The following is a 19176-nucleotide window of genomic DNA, read 5'->3' on the forward strand; positions in this document are numbered from 1 at the left end:
CGAGTAAGTGAAATGCTTTGCCAAAGATCTTAAGTACATTTTTTTTTCGGTGAGAAAATGAAAAGTGAAGCCCATCTTAATCCTAACGTGCAGACACAGGCTGAGTGTGATGACAACTTTTAAAATCACTAGTGCTTATTCTAACGCCAAAGTCCTGATGACTTCGACCTTGTCATTATGCTTTTACTATACAAAGGAAATTTCAAGAGGACCACGCAAGTAGTTTTGATCCTGAAGCCTCGCGTCTTAAAAGCCATGGCCTCTGCCCGACCTCCCTCACAAAGGCAGGCTTCCTCTGGCCTCCTCTCCCGCCCCTGACGGCTAGACCCTTAAGAGAAGTCAGTATTTTCACGCCGTCACTCCAATCCTCTAAGCCGCTGCTCTCTTCCTCGGGATGCTTTCGCGGTCTTACCGCGCGCCCCGTCCTCGCGGGGACAGCGGCACCTGCTTCCCGAGCTCCCGGCAGGTGGAGGCTGCGGGGCGGCGGCGGCAGAGTGGCCCTCCCGGGGCGTCCGGGTCCACGGCGGCCTCGTGTAGCAGCTCCTCTCTCGCCCGGCCTCGCTGCTCCGCCACTGGCTGGCGGGAGACAGCTGTCTCACCTGGGGCTCATCCCAAATTCCGAAGGGCCTAGCCGGGGCCTACTGGCTGCAGCCAGAAAGGTCAAGCTCACCTTGACACCGTCCGCGCCGGGAGGAGCCTCCAACCAAGCCGGCGGCCCGAGCAAAGCCGGCTCGGGTCAGCGCAGGACAGCCGACTCGGGGCCGGGCTCCCGGCAGCCGCGGGGCGGAGCCGCGCCGTTCCCGGCGGCCCGCCGACTTCCGCCCCTGCGCAGATGGCTCCCTGCGCCGCCCGGGCTGCCCGGCGCGCCCTTCCCCCGCCGGCCCGGTCGCTTCCCGGCATGCTCCGCGGAGGAAGAGCCGGAGTCGACAATAACAAACCCCGCCGCGGCTGTGTCCGCGGGCCTGGCGAGACCTCGGCGCTGTCTCGGGGTCCCTGGGTGGTCCCGGCCCCTCGGCTCTGACAGGCCGCGGCCCTTCGTTCCCCGGCCCCCGACGCAGAGCCGAGGGGCCTAGACAGGTCTAAAAAGACCGAAAACGCCGACCCCTCCCTGCTGCCCGGAGTTTGGGGCCGCGGCGGGCGGGCGCCCGGGAGGTGGCGTTTGTGTCTGTCGCTGGGTGTCGGATGGGCGGTCGGTCGGGAGCCGCCGTCTAGGACGAGGCGGCGGCGGAAGATGTTGCCGGGGGCCGACGGCTCTGCTCTTGCCGCCGGTGAAGGAGGAGGCGCTGCCGGGTAAGTGTCGCCGCCACCGCCCGCGGCCCCTTCCCCCCCATCTGGACATCGCGGCCAGCAAGCTGGTCCCAGCACGAAGGACTGGGGGGGACGCGGGGTCCCGGACTGGCCCCAGCCCGGCCCGCGCACAGGTGTGTGCAGACGGGATCCTGGCTTGTCCAGCCCCAGCAGGTGTTGCCCAGCTGCTGCGTCCCCTGTGGAGACAAAAGCGGGTCCAGCCAGTGCCACACCGGGATGCGGGTGGTTGTGAGGCCGGCCGGCTTCATCGGCTTGGTTGGCCGGTGTCTGTGAGGTTCCTGCCGGGTGCGTACCAATGGTCCACACCTGGCCAAGGGCGGGAGACGCCTGTGCACCCACGGGGACGCATCCTCGCTAGCGGTCACCACTGTCAGGGCGCAGCCTTAATGCTGGATTGGACTCGGGAAACCGGAGAAAGAGGTTGGGCGGAGACCGAAAGGAGCTCCCAGACTGGTGCACGGAGAGGTGATGTCTTTGTCCCGACCCCGGAGAGCGAGAATGGGTATAAAGTTTCTCCTAGCAATGACTCAGCCTCTGCCCGCCCCAGTGATAGGGTGTGCGTGTGGATTTCACAACTTCTTGTTAGAAACAAAAATACATAAGTCAGCCGGAGGGGAGGTAGCTTCACAGTAAAGGAACTCTTGACTGTGTTCTGTGGGTGGCTTCGTGGTCACAACTTTTGTGCCACACCATGAAGGCCTGTGCTCACTGTTGACCCCAAAGTCACTTAGTGCAAGACATGCATTTGGTTGGGGCAGCCCCTTCGAGTCGGCTGTGACAATCAGCGCACCTGTTTTGTTGACAGTACTTAGCTGCTGTTACTGAGTTTCTTTGTTGCTGGGATTTGTGTGACTTACCTGAAGTCTTGGGAAGTTGGCAAGTTTAAAAGGAAACTTTGAGTCTATAAAGACATAAATGGGGTTTTAATCAAAGATGTTGTATTTCTATTGGTCTTCCAAAAAGGGGCTTTCTTCTTATTGTCACTTGTTACTTTGAGAAGCTTGGCTGTGGAGGAAAGTGGTCTTACTTTTTGGGTTGTTGAATTTATACGTAACCATCAGCTGGAGGTGTGAAATTTTTAAAAAATACTCTAACAGAATAGAGCCTCAGTGAATATTGTCTCAGTTACATTTTTCTTTTTCAGAATTTTTATGTTTAGGATTTTTTTACTAGTGTTGATAAATTAACATAATGTTTTTATGGGAATTGGATATGATGTTAGGCCATAGTTTCAAGATAATTTTAGTCTATTTGAATCTTTTATTCATTTCATTATGATTCATCATAGTTAAATAATTTTTGTTGGAACTGGGTGTCATGAGGCAGTACCCCTGTAGCTGGAAGTTTTTCTGGCCCTTGCTGAGTGCAGGTAGAATGTATGGCAGATCGACTTTCTGCAAATAAAGTTTGTAAAGGCCAAAGGGCAAAGGACACAGGATCTTTGTAGTTTTGCAATTTTACTTATTTGGTTTCATTTAATTGGAAAGAGTTACACATACACACACGCAGTGTGAAGGTACCCTTCTATCTGTTTGATGCCCCAAATGCTCACACCTGTAACTCCATGCAGGTTTTCCAGTTGGGGGACAGCGACCCCAGCATTGAGTCATCATCTTCTCCCTTGTGGGACGCCCATGAACAGGAATCTGACTCACAGAAACCAGGGCTTGAACCAGGCACTCTGATTTGGGATACGCATGTCCAAAGTGGTGGTCTAATTTCAGGAAGCCACAATTTTGAACGTAAATTTTGATTATGTGAAGTTCAAGAGCTTGTTTGGGGGAGAAGCTTTAATTTTGGATTATACTTAAATCTGTATCCATTTATTCAGTAAGCATTTTGGCTTTGTTTTACATATATGTATCGGTTCTGATTTTTTTTTTTTTAAGAATGGCTAGTAAAATTTTTTTATTCAGCTGATAATATTCTCCAATCCCAGTAAACTGTGTCTCCAGAACCATTTGGGAAATTCTGAGAATCCTTTGCAACATATCCAAAATATTTATTATTTATGCACTGTAATGAGACCACTATAACAGTTAATAAAGAGACTGTCAGGATGTTAAAGACTCTTTAAAAAAAAAAAAGATTTCTTTATTTGTATTTGAAAGGCAGTTAAGAGAGAGAAGGGAGAGAGATTTTCCATCTGCTGGGTCACTCCTTGAGTGGCTGTGACAGTCCAAAGCTGGGAGCCAGAAGTTCTCTTCCAGTCTCTCGTGCGAGTGCAGGTACCCAAGGACATGGGCCAGCTTCTGCTGCTTTCCCAGGACATTAGCAAGGAACTGATTGGAGTTGGAGCCAGGATTCAAACCTGTTTCAAAATGGCATGCCAGCCTTGAAGGTAGAAGCTTAACATTCTATATCATGGTGTCAGCCCCAAGAAATTTTAAAGAAAATTGGAGTCCTGTGAAAGCAGTTCAAATAGACATTATTGGAAATCACTGTAATGGATTTGCATTTTTTTTTTTTTTTAAAGATTTATTTTTATTATTATTTTTTCATTGGAAAGGCGGATATACAGAGAGGAGAGACAGAGAGGAAGATCTTCCGTCCGATGATTCACTCCCCAAGTGAGCGCAACGGGCCGATACTATGCCGATCCGAAGCCAGGAGCCTCTTCCGGGTCTCCCACACGGGTGCAGGTTCCCAAAGCTTTGGGCTGTCCTCGACTGCCTTCCCAGGCCACAGGCAGGGAGCTGGATGGGAAGCGGGGCTGCCGGGATTAGAACCGGCGCCCATATGGGATCCCGGGCGTGCAAGGCGAGGACCTTTAACCACTTGCGCCACCGCGCCGGGCCCGATTTGCATTTTTAAAGTTATTTATTTATTTTAGAAGTCTTAGAGGGAGAGGTGCAGAGAAATGTTTCATCTGCTGCTTCAGTCCCCAGATGGCCTCAACTGTCAGCACTAGAGCAGGAGAAAGACATGCGCCTCACTCATCTCCTGTGTGGGTGGCAGGGGCCCACATGCTTAGAACATCCCCTGCTGCTTTTGGGGAACTAAATTAGAAGTGGAAACCCAGGCCATGAACCAGTCTGTATGGAATGCACACCTGAGGTGTGGCCTCAGGTGCTGTAGCAAACACTGGCCTCTAGGAGCTGAGTTTCTTAGGGTGTATGTGGATGTTTGTGGGAGAAGAAAAATCATAGGATGGTAAGTCACTTGCCTTCTGCCTAGAAGTGACTTAGCTATCTCACAGGGTCATGATGCTTATTTATTTTTTACTTACTGTGTATTGGGCACTGCTGTAGCAGTACTGGGGATTCAGTAGTGAGCAAATAAAGCAAAATTTATGGAGCAGGGAAGTGTTAAATGCTAAGGAAAATGTTAAAGCAGGAAAGGGCTGCTTGGTGGACGTTATGAAACTTTAGAGAAGGTGGCTAGGAGTGGTTGAGTTTTGAGTAAACACTTGGAGTAAGGAGGTGACATGTGTTAGCTCTCTGACTAGCAAATGTGAACACTCTGAAATTGATGGCATATAGAAGAAAGAGAGGTTACTGAGACAGAACTGGCATGAAAGTAGGGAGAGTGGTGAGTCAGTTGTTAGTGTCCCTACAGATATTCAGGCCTTGAAAATAATAGTAAATAGCTGTAATGTACTCCAGCATGCTTGTGCAAAGGCATGGAAGTGAGTTTCTGGGAAATATAGCAAGACTGGGAAGCATTCTTTTATTCATCCCAGCAATATTGGTGTGAGCAGACGGGCATGTACGTACACAAGGGCACTTCTAGAAGTTGGTGGAAAAATAGAATGAGGACATGGGATTATTTTGTTGCAAAATGGATTTTAAAATTTTGAGTTTTTGAAAATGCGTTTACTTGAGAGACATAGCCAGCTGGACAGGCAGATAGTTGACAACAGATGGAGACAAGACAGGCTGCACCAGGACTATCTAACCTGATCAGGGGCTCCCTTGTGGCGGGTGGGAGCCTAATTACTTGAAACAACCTTTCTACTTCCCAAGGTTTGCATTAGCAGGAAGTTGGCATGAGGAGACAGACCAGGGTCAGCCACTGCACCCATGGATGGGACCTGAACATCTGAACCCTGAGGCTAAATGCCATTCCCCCCCCCCCATGCAGATGTATACATTTACATGAACTGGTTAGATGGCCTGCTAATATGCACATGTCTCGGTTTTATTTTTATTTTGATGCCAAAATAAACATACCTGTTTGCAGCAGTTTATCTGAGTATATTTGCATACATCCAGGGGCTTATAAAAATTGAAGAAAATGCATGCTAGGAAAAACTATATATGAATATTAACAGTTTTCCACAAAAATAAGCTTATTTATTGATCTCATTTTTCCACAAGGTTTTTTAAGTATCCTCACATGTATATATGAAATAGTGAACCATTGGAATGGTCAGAGAAGGTGAAGTGACACAGAAATTGTTTTAAGATAGCAGAATAGATCCAAGAGTAGAGAAGCAGATTGTGGAGTGGTGGGATGAAGTGTTTGTTTTTACTCTCATTGGTAGAATGATATGAAGATTACCTGTTATTTTCTCTGATTGTTTCATTATTGTTGGTCTGAGAAGTCTGATTTGCCTGTGCAGTAGACCCCTGTTCCTCTCTGTCCTCCCACAGAATTCTGATCTTGCCTTTTTGAAGTACTCCAATGCTTGAGTGCTTCCAGACATACTTTATTTGATTGTCAAGTCTCCTCTCACAGCTGTTTAGTGAGGGCTTTGTGGGACAATGCTTTTTGCATCCATTGTCATTTTATAGACTTACAAATATGTTGAAGAAAAGGACTGACAGATTTCTGTGTCTTATTAAGGGGACCCTCTACGTAGATTCTCTTCACATTCTACACAATAATGGCTCAATAATTACCCAGCATATCTGTTGAAGTACTAATTTAATAGCATACTGTCATTTCCATGACTTAGGATAACTATGACTGCAAATAGCAGATGTATTTTTTTTTATACTGGGTTTTGTGTATATGTGTATTTAATAGAATAAAGTCTTATAATATTGGTTATGTAGATACTATTTTTTCATCCTGAGAGCAGTTGTAAAATAAAAATAGAACTGGAAAATTTTCACTGAAGTCATGCATTTTATGTAGTTTTATGAACGGTGAGAGATAAATCACTAGTGTTTATGATACCTGTACAAATGTTTTTATATTATACCTCAAGCAGATTATATAGTAGTATGAATGGTGTTATCGTTCTCAAACCAAGTTGTCTAACTATATATAAAAATGTATCATTTAGTTAGGAAGGAAGGATCTGAAGGATATACTACAAACTTTTTTTGTTTTGAAGATTTTTTGTTTGAAAAAGAGAGAGAGAGGGACATATACACAAAGAGAGAGTCCCATCAGTTGATCTTTCATCTTCTGGTTCCCTCAGTTCCCTCCAGGTGGCCACTTCAGCCAGGCTTGGGGGACGCTGAAGCCCAGAACCAGCTGCTTCCTCCAGGTCTCCCACGTTGGTGGCAGGGCCCAAGCGGTTGGGACCAGTTGTCTCTGCTTTTCCTAGAGCATTAGTGGAGAGTTGGAATGGGAGAGAAGCAGCTAGAATACTAAATGGCATACCACGCAGGATGCTGAAATTAGAGAAAGTGACTTTATCTGCCACACCAGAGCACCAGCCCCTTCATTTTTGGTTGTAAAAGTACTCCAGGGCCCGGCGCGGTGGCGCAAGTGGTTAAGTCCTCGCCTTGCACGCCCGGGATCCCATATGGGCGCCAGTTCTAATCCCGGCAGCCCTGCTTCCCTTCCAGCTCCCTGCCTGTGGCCCGGGAAGGCAGTCGAGGACGGCCCAAAGCTTTGGGACCCTGCACCCGCGTGGGAGACCCGGAAGAGGCTCCTGGCTTCGGATCGGCATAGTATCGGCCCGTTGCGCTCACTTGGGGAGTGAATCATCGGATGGAAGATCTTCCTCTCTGTCTCTCCTCTCTGTATATCTGCCTTTCCAATGAAAAATAATAAAAATAAATCTTAAAAAAAAAAAAAAGTACTCCAGTTTGTCTTACTTACTTCTTCCTTACTTCCTTTGAAGAGTTACAGGGAAGGAGAGAGGAAGAGACAGATTTAGATCTTTTGGTTCACTCAGATGGCTGCAATGGACAGTGCTAGGCCAGGCAGGAGGCAGCTGGAGCCAGGAGCCAGGAACTTTATCTGGATCTCTCTAGTGGGTGGCAGGGGGCCAAGCACTTGGAACATCTACTGCTGCTTTTCTCAGACCTCTAGCAGGGAACTGTATGAAATATGGAGCAACTTAGACTGCTCTGGGACTTGTCCTGGAGCACATGAGGGATTCTGACATCACAGGCAGAGGCATTACCCCCTGTGCCACAGTACTGGCCTCATGCCACAATGCGGGCTATTTTTACCTCCTTCTGCTGTCTTCTGTATACTCACTTTCTAAATGTTATCTGTCTTTTTTAGGTACTGTCCTTATGTGGAGTTGTTTGTCTACTTGCAGACAAGGCATACATTTGGGAGACCCTGAATCATGAAAAGGTTTTTCTCTCTGGAAATTTGAGGAAGATTCTTTTCCTTTTTTTCTGACCTACTCTTCTTTCCTTGTTGGTAGAGAAGGAGCATTGTCAGGGAATGGGAATACACCTGATTTTGAGAAATAAGACTCCCAGTTTCCAGTTCCTAGGCAACCTGGATTCTGTGGTTTGTGGTAGGTAGACAAGTTTAATTGAAACTTGAGTTATACTTCAGTGAGACGGAATTGTAATTTGGAGTATTGGAGATCAAGAAGAATTAATCCTGTTTCATCTGTGAATTGATTCTTCTGTATGTGATGGCATCAAAATTTCATGTGTTTTATTCAGTTTGAAAGTAACTCCAGGGTATTTTTACTCCTCTGCCTAGTAGAGTGCCTGGTAATTGTTGAGGAAGTTCATGGTAATGTGTATTATGAAATAATTGCCTCTGGATTTCGGTTGTTTTTGGTACCAATATAAGCTTATTTTTTAAAATTCTATTTTTCGTGAGCTTAAACTCATTTGCATGAGTTTTTTTAAATTTTATTTTTATTTGAAAGATAGAGGGACACATTTTCCATATGTTGATTCATCCTACAAATGCCTGCAGCAACTAGTATTGGGCTAGGACAAAACTTGGAACCCAGAACTGAATCCCAGCCTATTTCATGAGTGTCTTGGATCCTGGCATTTGAGCTGTCTGAGCTAGTTCCCAGAAACTGGAATCTGAAGTGGAGCAGGGAATCTCACAGGTGCAGAGGTGTAGGTTGCAGATGCCCTAAGCAGCATCCTAATCACCCTTCCAAATGACAGACTTAACTTTGATTGCTTTCATAGGCCTACTAACTGAGGAGGAAGAGGGACAAGGAGAGAGGGAGAAGGCATGGGATTAGGAAGGGAGATCTGTGGAGCCTCTCTTCACTCACTGGTTCACCTTTGAAATGGCTTCAGTAGCTGTGATTTGGCTAGGCCAAAGCTAGGAGCCCACAATACCGTCTTCGTCTCTCACGTGAATGGTAGGGAGCTAAGTGATTGGACTGTGTTCCACTGTTCTCCCAGGTACTTTAGGAAGCTGGATCAGAAGCAGAGCAACCAGAGCTTGATACAGCATGCTGGTGTTAAAGGCCATGGCTTATAATCAGCATTACCTGACTGAAACACCCTCAGATACACTCCAATTATTAGATGAGTAATAATGAATGAATTTCGTTCTGAAGGGCAGAAATTGCTTGGGGATTCTGCCTTTCATCTCCCCATACATGGAGGTTAATTCTTTTTTTTTTTAAGATTTATTTTTTAATTTTTATTGCAAAGGTGGTTATACAGAGAGGAAGATCTTCCATCTGATGATTCACTCCCCAAGTGAGCACAATGGCCAATGCTATGCCGGTCCGAAGCCGGGAACCAGGAACTTCTTCCAGGTCTCCCACATGGGTGCAGGGTCCCAAGGCTTTGGGCTGTCCTCGACTGCTTTCCCAGGCCATAAGCAGGAAGCTGGATGGGAAGTGGGGCCACTGGGATTAGAACTGGCGCCCATATGGGATCCTGGGCGTGCAAGGCGAGGACTTTAACTACTGCGCCATCGCGCCAGGCCCACATGGAGGTTAATTATAAGTTTTGAATATATTAGAGTAGTTGACATTAAGGCTGGAATGATTGAGTTAGTAATAATCATCATGGCAACAGTCTCAAGAGGACATTAGTCTCTAGTTCATAAATTGGTTACATAGCTTCTTGTGAATCTGAATGATTTGGTACTTTTTTTCATAAATGGGATGAAAATCCTGCCATTTTCGCTATCCCCTTTCCCCTCATTTGTAGCTGTTTATATGCCAGAAGGATATGAAGAAGCAAAGTTTCAAGTTTTGTTTTCATCTGTATGAGATAATTCATACTAATTTGTATAGCTAATTAAGAGCTCTGAAAATTCAGAGGAGGGGAAGAGAATGTGTGGGCCTTTTGTGAGTTAGAAGAATGCTTATAGAGACCATAGGTTTTTGGTTTTTTTTTTTTTGTTTTTTCTAAAGAATGAACCCAATTGATATAAGCAGAGATGGGGTGGGAGATAATTTTACCTGGTAGGAATATGTAAAGTGAAGGTGTATTATAAAGTCTTTGGGGGTAGAATTTAAATAAAGTATGAACTGCCACCATGTTTTCGGCTTTTTAGATACCAGTAATGTCTGGAAGAAGAAGCCTGGCATCCATTACTATCCTTCTCATCTATTCTGTAAATTTATCATTATGTTGCAGTATTCAGACCCAGGTAGCTTTTGTCCCAAAGTCAGTCTAGCCTCTGTCAAAGTTGGGAAATTCACCAGCTTAGAAAGTGGGACAGTCAGATAATGAAATTAAGCTGACTGGGTACCAAGCTAGAAGAAGTGTTGGCCGGGTTAGAAGACGCAGGGCTTCAGGGGCCATTTGTTGGACCCTTATGTCTGTAGTAACACTGGAGCAGATCCTTCAGGGAAGCAGCCTGGCGTGTATCTGGTGGTTGTATCTGTCAGGAAGGTTCTGAAAGGTGTAATCAAAATAGAGATGTAACAACAGAGGGGAGGTGTAAAGTAAAGGTTATGTCGTTGGAAGATGAAATTTTTGTGGTACAGAGGAGATTGGATAGGATTTGGACAGAAGTAACCTGTTTGGGAAAGCAGGAGTATAATTATTTGTTTGAACCTTGTAGAAATGTAATGTAATGTAGCAGTAGTATCTCTAATTAATAATGTTAATGCTAGTTCTAGGCTTTGGACAGAAATCTGGTTGAATTACAGTACCTGATACTTGCATTACACTTTAATTCCATGTATGTATTGTCTAAAAATTCCCGCAACAGCCCCCATGAAATAGGTAGCTTTTTTTTGGTAATTAATAAGCTTTTTTTGCACCAAGACAAAGGTAACAAAGACTAGGTGGCAAGAGTTCAGTGTAGGTCTGTTGATTCAAAATCCGATGCTATTGTTACAGACCTCTAATATCCCACATAGGGATGAAAATTGGAAGGAAAAATAGCTGTTATGGGATGGGGCAGAGTTCCTTTGATATGTCAGATTGGTCCCTGAAATGGGAAACTTGGATTTAATTTTTGTTTTACCCTGGAGTAAGACCAATTCCTTTTTTTTTTTAAATTTGTTCCTTTTAAGACCAACTCTTAGCGTAAGTAGCCAGCTTAGGTTCTTCATTTCTTTCTAGTGCGTGGAATGTCATCTTTTTTTTTTTTTTAAATTGGAGGGTTTTGTTTTTGATTATCAACAATAAATGTGATTCTTTGGGAAACCATAGATGGTGAAGATATGGGCACCCAAGGATAGTTAGTGTTGAAAAGATTTTTGTAGACTTTAAAGTGATTGTTGCTTAGAAACAGATCTCTCTGATTTAGTTGCAAAATAAAGTAAGCTGGATATATTCTGTACGTTGCTTTCCTTACTGGAATGATATATTACTAAACAGTATGTATAGTTATAAATGCATATTTTCAGTTTAAATCATGGTGACATTACAGTTACATCATAATGTATTTAACAAACCACAGGGGGTAGTCATTATCTATGTATTGATAGTGATGGCATAATGCAGATCATTCAGTGTGTACCTTTGTACACTTGTCTCATTCTTCTTCTAGTGCATGCACAGAAGCTGAATTACTGATTAGCACATTAAAATATTGGTATTTATTGTCTGTTTAATTTTCCCTAAAATTCAAACCAGTTTATGTTGTCAGAAATGTGTTCTTTAATCAGGAGTTATACTCTGGAGGGGAAAAAAAAGGATTCTTGTTGACATTTTTAGTTCTTGCTTCCAAAGGAACTCCAAATAGTTTACTTTTCATCCGGTTACAAATAGCTACTTGTTATGAGGCCATTGTTTGTAAAAATTGCAATTTTACTATAATATGTGAGTGTGTACATACCAAAAAGTATGCTTGGATTTATTGTGTTTACTTCATTTTTTCCTTAAAATACATCACAGTCCCACAATGGTAACTATAGTATATGTGATGTGTTTTGGTAATCTTTCCCACATGGTCACTATAAAAAGAAATTAAGGAAAAATGGAATTAGAAAATAATACAGGCTTGGTGTGGGAGCCTAGTGGCTCAAGTTCTCGCCTTGAGCGCTGGGATATTCCATATGGATGCTGGTTCTAATCCCGGCAGCCCCGCTTCCCATCCAATTCCCTGCTTGTTGCCTGGGAAAGTAGTGGAGGATGGCCTAAAGCCTGTAACCCTGTACCCATGTGGGAAACCTGGAGAAGGCTCCAGGCTCCTTGCTTCTAATCAGCACAGCTCTGGCCATGTGACCACTTGGGGAGTGAATCAACGGATGGAAAATCCTTCTCTCTCTCTCTCCTCCTCTCTGTATCTCTGACTTTCCAATTAAAAAAATAAATAAATCTTTTTTTAAAAATGCAAGGTTGGTTGGTTTTAGCATAGCAGTTAAGGTGCTGGTTGTGACACTCATATCCTACCTGGTTGTGATTCCTGACACTAATTTCATGTTCATGTGCTCTCAGGGTAACAGTGATGGTGGCACCCCACTTAGTTTAATTGGGTTCCTGCCTCCACCTGGGAGGCTGAGCATTCCTGAAGCTCCAGGTTATGTCCTTAGTCTAGCCCCTGTCATTATGGGCATTTTGGAGTCAGCCGAAGGATGAGAGCTCTATCTTTGTCTCTTTACCTTTCAAATAAGAAAACTTTTTTTTTTTTTAATTCTGTGATTTCATATGAACTCTTTGAAGTCATCTTGTATGTGTTAGATAGCAATTACTATCTTCAGGAAACAAAAACCAAATGTAGTGTTTAGACAAAGGATAGGATCAGATAATGATCTTAAAAAACTCTGCCGGTTTTTGAGTTCTTTACTTATTGCTTTAAGTGTAGAATTGGTTTGCAGTATTGATATACTTTAGTGTTTTAAAAATCTAAGCCAGTTTTTACATGAAACGATCGTTACCTCAAATTGTAGGAATCCTTGATTTTTTAAAGATCATCCAGGTTCCACCACCATGGCATAGTCAGGTATGCCTCAGCCTGCAGTGCCAGCATCCCATGTGGACAGTGGTTTGTGTCCTGGCTTTTCCCCTTCTGATCTCACTCCCTGCCTATGGCCTGGGGAAGCAGTGGAAGTTTGGCTGCCTCCAGTTCTTGGGCCCACGTACCCTTGTGGGAGACCAGGAAAAAGCTACTTGCTTTTGGCTCCTGGCTTCAGATAGGCTAAATTCCTGCCATTGGTGACTATTTGGAAAGTGAACCAGGAGATAGAAATCTTTCTGTCTGTTTCTCTTTCTCTGTAATTCTGCCTTTCAAATAAAACTAAAGTGAATCTTAAAGTACGCAGTTGGTCCCCTATGTCCTTGGTTTCCACATTGGGTATATTAAATGAACCACTGATGGAATCCTGCAGACTACACTTTATGCCTTAAATAATACAGTCTAACAACTGTATGTACGTCACGTACGTTAGGTATTTTAGGTATGTAGAGATGGGTTTAGAGAAGGATATTCAGGGTTAGTATGTGGGTAGAGTAGATGCAGATTTTACACCATTTTATCCCAGATTTTGGTTTGGGCGGAGGTGGGGGATGTGGCTCCTGGGATCAGTCCTCCATGTATGCTGAAGGAGGATTGTACCTAAAATACGACTAGGTTTATGTAAGAGTTACAGGGCAAATTTTTAATTCGTTTGACAACAATTGACTTCTGTGTCATACCTTACAGTTTCTCTTCTCTACCTTGCACTTGTTCAATTGTAGCAGCAGTTGTGTGTGTGTGTGTGTGTGTGTGTGTGTGTGTGTGATTCCAGTGTGTGTCCTTGGCAGCAGGAAGCAGCTCTGTAAGTCGGTAGGTAAGGGTACAAAGGGAAGGCCCCTCTCAGTATTTTATCCTGAGCCTTGTTCTTGGTTGCCCTAGGTTCTTCATGCATCTCTTTACCTGTGAGAATTTCAGTATACCCATTCACAGAGAAATTGACTGCCTGCATTGCATGGCCAGGTGTGGAAGAATTTCCAGTCTCTGCTGCTTGCCCTGAATCACCTTTAGTTTTTAGACCAAGAAAATATTGTCCCATGACCTATATAAAATGATTATATACAGTGGTGAAGGTAATGGGAGGGAAAAAGTATTGGGATTTTTTTAAAAGGTCTGCAAATTGCCCATTCATAGAATTCATGCTTATTATGAGTGAGGGATCTTAATATTGCATAGAATATAGAGTTTTTTCCTTCTTTAATCCAGTCAATATAACTTTGTGCTGCTTTCTTGCTGTGAGGCTTTGAGACAGAGCTGAGCTCTGAACCACAGTTTGTCATTGGAATTCTCTTTCTCAGAGTAGAAATTGAGAATATCATGTACTTAATGGCTTTCATGTTTCCAATCAGCAAAAGCTGTTGCTATGCTGGTAATATCTTCATTTTTACAAAGGATATACAGAGAAATATAACTGTACTTAGAATTTTGTTTTTATTTAAAATCAGTGCTTTGGAGCGTTTTCTTTTTTAAAGTAGTTATTTAGTGTAAATATGAAAATTTTATGTGGCCCATTATGATTAATCTTAATGAAAGCAGTTTTATTAAGTATTTGGTTCTCTGGTGCTGTTTACATTAAAAGTATGTGGTGAACTGACTTGTTCAAGCTCCTCAGATTTTTATTTGATAAGATTCTGCCTTTAATTAACTTGAATAATTTCTACATTTTTCTCTCACCTGCAGATTGAAACAGCAATAATGTTAATGTCTCAAACATTGTGAAAAAAATGAATACATATAAAAGTACTTCGTAGGTGGCATTAATAAATTGCTCATGTTTTGAAAATTTTTATTTATCTTATGTACCACAAACTTCAGCATGTGTGATATAAATAAGAGCATTTGTGGCCCTAAAAGCCACAAACCTGACATTTTCTGTAGACAACAAATGCTTTTGACTCATGTGGAAATGATGCCTCATCTTACTGTGTAGATTTTTTTCTCTGTTCTTGGGTAAGCCTTTGATAATGAGTTAATGAGATGTAGAAATTGATTCAGAAGGAGCCTCTGATTACTGTTGCCATCCTTAAACAGCTGTTAAAATTTGGGTGAAAGCATGGGGTATCTTTTTGGGAATAGGTAAGGAGTTGCTTCTCAAAATAATAGTGTCATATCACTTAATAGCTGAAAGATAAACATCTGGCACGTACACAAAATCTGATTGGTCAATGAAGTTGGGTACCTGTCTTGGGCATTATGTTGGGCGATTGTATCTATGTAGCCTTGCTTAATATTTTTTCTTTCCTTCTTTTTTTTTTTTTAAAGATCCATTTGTTTATTTGAAAAAGGTAGAGCAGCAGACATGCAAGTGAGTGAAACCAGCAAGTAGCTGCAGCGGTCAGGGCTGAGCCAGTACTTTAATCTAGCTCCACTTTGTGGGTGAGAGAGGAAATACTGGGGCTATCTTTATTTCCCAGACCATTAGCAGAGTGTTGGATTAGCAGAGCAGCCAGGACATCAGGGCCCTAAGGGATGCTGGTGTTTTAGGTGTCAGCTTTACTTGCTTCACACAATGGCAGCCCTAAACCTTGCTTAATCTCTCTGTTTCCTACATATTATGACAGCATTGTCATTTTTGCTGCTATTGAGGTTTGCTCCGTGTCTAGTATACTACTTGGAACATAGTAGACAATCTAGGAATGAGTACTGCTTAATAATAAAAGGTGGTATGTAACTATAAAAGTTGAAATATTATTGACAGGCAAGGCTGTAGTGACCTTGCTGGCGGAGTACATTTCCAGAGGAGTATGAATTTATAAAAGAAGGAGGTTTATAGTATATTGTCATGGCCTTAAAATATTTAAAAGTTTAACTCAATAGTTCAGGAATCTAAGTTACAGAAATATTTTTATACAAAAGAAATCTAAAAAACCTGTAAGGTCACAAGATTATTAATATATTCACAAGTCACAATGCCTTTTAGTCTATATTGTGAAGCCTTTGTTGTACCATAGAAAATGCCTAAGTTAATGAAGTCTTTGAGCCAGCATATGCTTAATAGTGGTGTAGAATGAGACCCTTGAAGTTTTGACAGTGTAATATCAGCCCCAAAGGAGTTACCAGGGACTTTGCTTATTGTTACTCTGTAAGATGTGTTTGTTATTGAATCTGTTTCTTTGCCTTAATTTCTCAGTCACTTTTCTTCTTTCATGAAAATATGTTGATACTAATAATAGGATATTACTAGGAAATATATTTTAGTCTGTTAGGTAGAACTGTAGTACCTGTTTAGTTGAGCTGAACAGTTGGGATAGTGTTTTTCAAGTGTCTGTGTCACCCATAAGAGTGTATGGAACTGTTGTCATGTAAATAATGTTTGAAAATCTGAAGTTTTCCTTCAAAGAGCAAATCCTAGGGTTGATATCAAATGTATAACTTTCTAAGAGTGTTCTTAAGGATATAGAAAATCTCTTGCCTGTTTTGTATTACATAAATAAATATAAAAGAATATATTTAAAAGATTTATTTATTTATTTATTAAGATGTATTTATTTTCATTAGAAAGCCAGATATACAGAGAAGAAGAGAGACAGAGAGGAAGATCTTCCATCCACTGATTCACTCCTCAGGTGGCCACAATTGCTGGAGCTGCGCTAGTCTGAAGCCAGGAGCCTTTCATTTAATAAAACATTCTGAATAGCTTCCTGAGTTATAGTAATATCTCACACGCTAGTTGCTGCTGTGAAAATCATTGTCATCATGGCATTTTTTTTTAAAGATTTATTTATTTTTTATTACAAAGCCAGATATACAGAGAGGAGGAGAAACAGAAAGGAAGATCTTCCCTCTGATGAATCACTCCCCAAGTGACCACAACGGCCGGTGCTGCGCTGATCCGAAGCCAGGAGCCAGGAACTTCTTCCAGGTCTCCCACACGGGTACAGGGTCCCAAGGCTTTGTGCCATCTATGGCTGCTTTCCCAGGCCACAAGCAGGGAGCTGGATGGGAAGTGGAGCTGCCAGGATTAGAACCAGTGCCCATATGGGATCCTGGCGCGTTCAAGGCGAGGACTTAAGCCGCTAGGCCATGCCACTGGGGTCATCATGCGTTTTAAGCTGCAGAATAACATAATCAGCACATTTAGAAAAAATATGTTTGGGAAGAAGGCAGAGAATGGCGTCCTAGCAATTGATGAAATACAGAACAGGTTGAGAGGTTTTATAAAGGAAGGACACTGAGAATCTGATGTCAGGTAGGAGCAATATGAATAGGGCCAGGGGTAATAAATATTTAAATGATTTGCTGATGCTTGTCTTCTGAGAGGTTTAGAATAGCGTGGAAGAACAGAGAATAACAGTTTAGATTTATTGTGTTTGGGAAGAGATGGATTGATGATTCAGGAGATATTTAATTCAGATGTAGGAGTCAGTAGTTAAGAGGGTTGTTGCAGCCTAGGGAGTATATATATATATATATACATATATACATATATACATATATATACATATATACATATATATACATATATACATATATATTTAATTTTCTTTTATTTAATTATAGAGAGAAGGAGATAAAGAGATAGTGAGTTCTTCCATCCACTGGTTCATACCCCAATTGGCTGCAGCATCCAGAGCTGGGCTGGTCCAAAACTGGGAGCGAGGAGCTTCTTCTGGGCCTCCCACATAGGTACATGGATCCAAGGTCTCGGAACGTCCTCTGCTCCTCTCCCAAGCTATTAGCAGTGAGCTGGGCTAGATATGGAGCAGCAAGGACTAGAATTGGTACCCATATGGATTCCAGTGCTGCAGACAAGGATTACCTGGCATACTACCATTCTGGCCCCTACATGAAACTTTTGTTTCGCAGTCTCATAACACCTCAAACTTGGTTGATCGCAACACAAATGTATTATTTCAAAGACTGTAGGCATGACTTGTGAAAGTTTTTGCTGAGAAGTTTTTACACAACATTAGCCAGTGGGTTGGCTAGGCCTGCAGTCTTGTCTAAGGCTAAACTAGAGAAGAAATCCACTTCCAGGGTCATGAAATTTTGTTCAAATATAATTCCTTGAGGATAATGAAATTGAAGTCCCCCAGCTTGTTGCTGACTGTTGACAAAAGGCCGCCTACTGTTTCTTGCCAAATGGATCTAGCCATGTGGTTGTTTATTGCTTTCAAGCTGGGAAGGAGAAAAAAAAGCTGTAAAGTACAAGTTATCCATCACTTATATAATACTCACTTTGCTGTTTTTTGTAGACTAGAACAAGTAGATTACAGTCCCTAAGTAAATCTCGGAGGGGAGGGTATTACAGTAGAATGTGGATACCAGGAATTGGAGCGTGCCATCTTAGAGGTTTGTCCACAGGTAGTACTTTAATTATTGAAACAATTAGCTAACTTACCTATGCAGTATAATATAGAGTTGCCATTAATGGGGCCAGACAAATTGAGGCTATCTGACTTCTCAGCCTGGGTTCTTACATTTTCAGGACTGGAAAATGGCTGCACAGTTAATTAGAGTCCATTAGTGATTTTTCTTTGAAGTCTTAATGGAGTCATGGTGTCAAGTCACACAGTTGTGCTTTCAGTAGATGTGCACGTAGCAAAAGGGTTGAGAGTACTCTCAGATGTGATAATTGCTAAAGGACAAATAGTGATAGTATGTGATTGTTACATATTGACTTATTTGTTTTGTAGTAATCCAGAAATTTTTCTTTTGCAGTTCTCTTACTTTAACCGTGAATACCATTCAGTTGCGAACTTCAAGCAAAGCAAACACAAACCAGTTTTAATTGGCTGTTTAAGGAAAAGTGGTAGTCCTTATCATAGTGCCTGACGGTAAGTAATGGGTCTTCCTTTTGTAATATATATTTTGTCAAATGCATTTTAAGTAATCTTTTGGGATTTTAACTTTAGGATCATTGCTTCCATTTTTCTTTGTTGATCTGTTCAGTGTAGTGCTTCTGTGAAAAGAACAGGAGCTTCACGCAGGTCTGCCACATAGGTGCAGGGGCTCAAGGACTTGGGTCATCCTTGTGCTGAGACAAATTAGCGGGGAATTGGATTGGAGATGGAGCAACCAGGATTGAAACCTGTGGACATATGGGATGTTGGCACTGTAGATGACTTTACTCAGTGTGCCACAGCACCAGTCCTTGAGTCATTGGGATTTTTTTTTGAAAGAATTATTTATTTTTATTTGGAAAGCAGAGTTAGAGAAAATTAATTAATTTTTTTTCTTGTTTAAATAAATAATATGTAGTAGGTCTGTATTGTATCTTTTTGAGGTTTATTTTATTACTTGAAAGAGAGAGAGGGAGAGAAATATTCCATCTGCTGGTTTAACCCTCCAAATGGCTGCAAAAGCCAGGGTTGGACCAGACCAAAGCTAGGGGCCAGGATTTCCTTTCAGGTTGCCCACATTAGTGGAGAGGTCTGAGGGCTT

General features: G+C 42.4%; 1 protein-coding gene across 2 annotated transcripts in view; it reads left to right on the forward strand.

The window, feature by feature from the left end:
• Positions 1-919: 919 nt before the first annotated feature.
• The window catches only part of RB1CC1 (RB1 inducible coiled-coil 1), a 68348-nt gene continuing 50091 nt past the window's right edge, over positions 920-19176 (forward strand). For both annotated transcript variants that reach the window (XM_040972578.1, XM_040972579.1), the window contains exons 1-2: positions 920-1290; positions 18454-18569. The gene's annotated coding sequence lies outside the window, so the exon portion shown is untranslated. The remainder of the gene's footprint in view (positions 1291-18453; positions 18570-19176) is intronic.

Source organism: Ochotona curzoniae, unplaced genomic scaffold, assembly GCF_017591425.1.
Source record: "Ochotona curzoniae isolate NIBS_2020 unplaced genomic scaffold, NIBS_Ocur_1.0 contig_2318, whole genome shotgun sequence".
Taxonomy (NCBI): Eukaryota; Metazoa; Chordata; class Mammalia; order Lagomorpha; family Ochotonidae; genus Ochotona; species Ochotona curzoniae.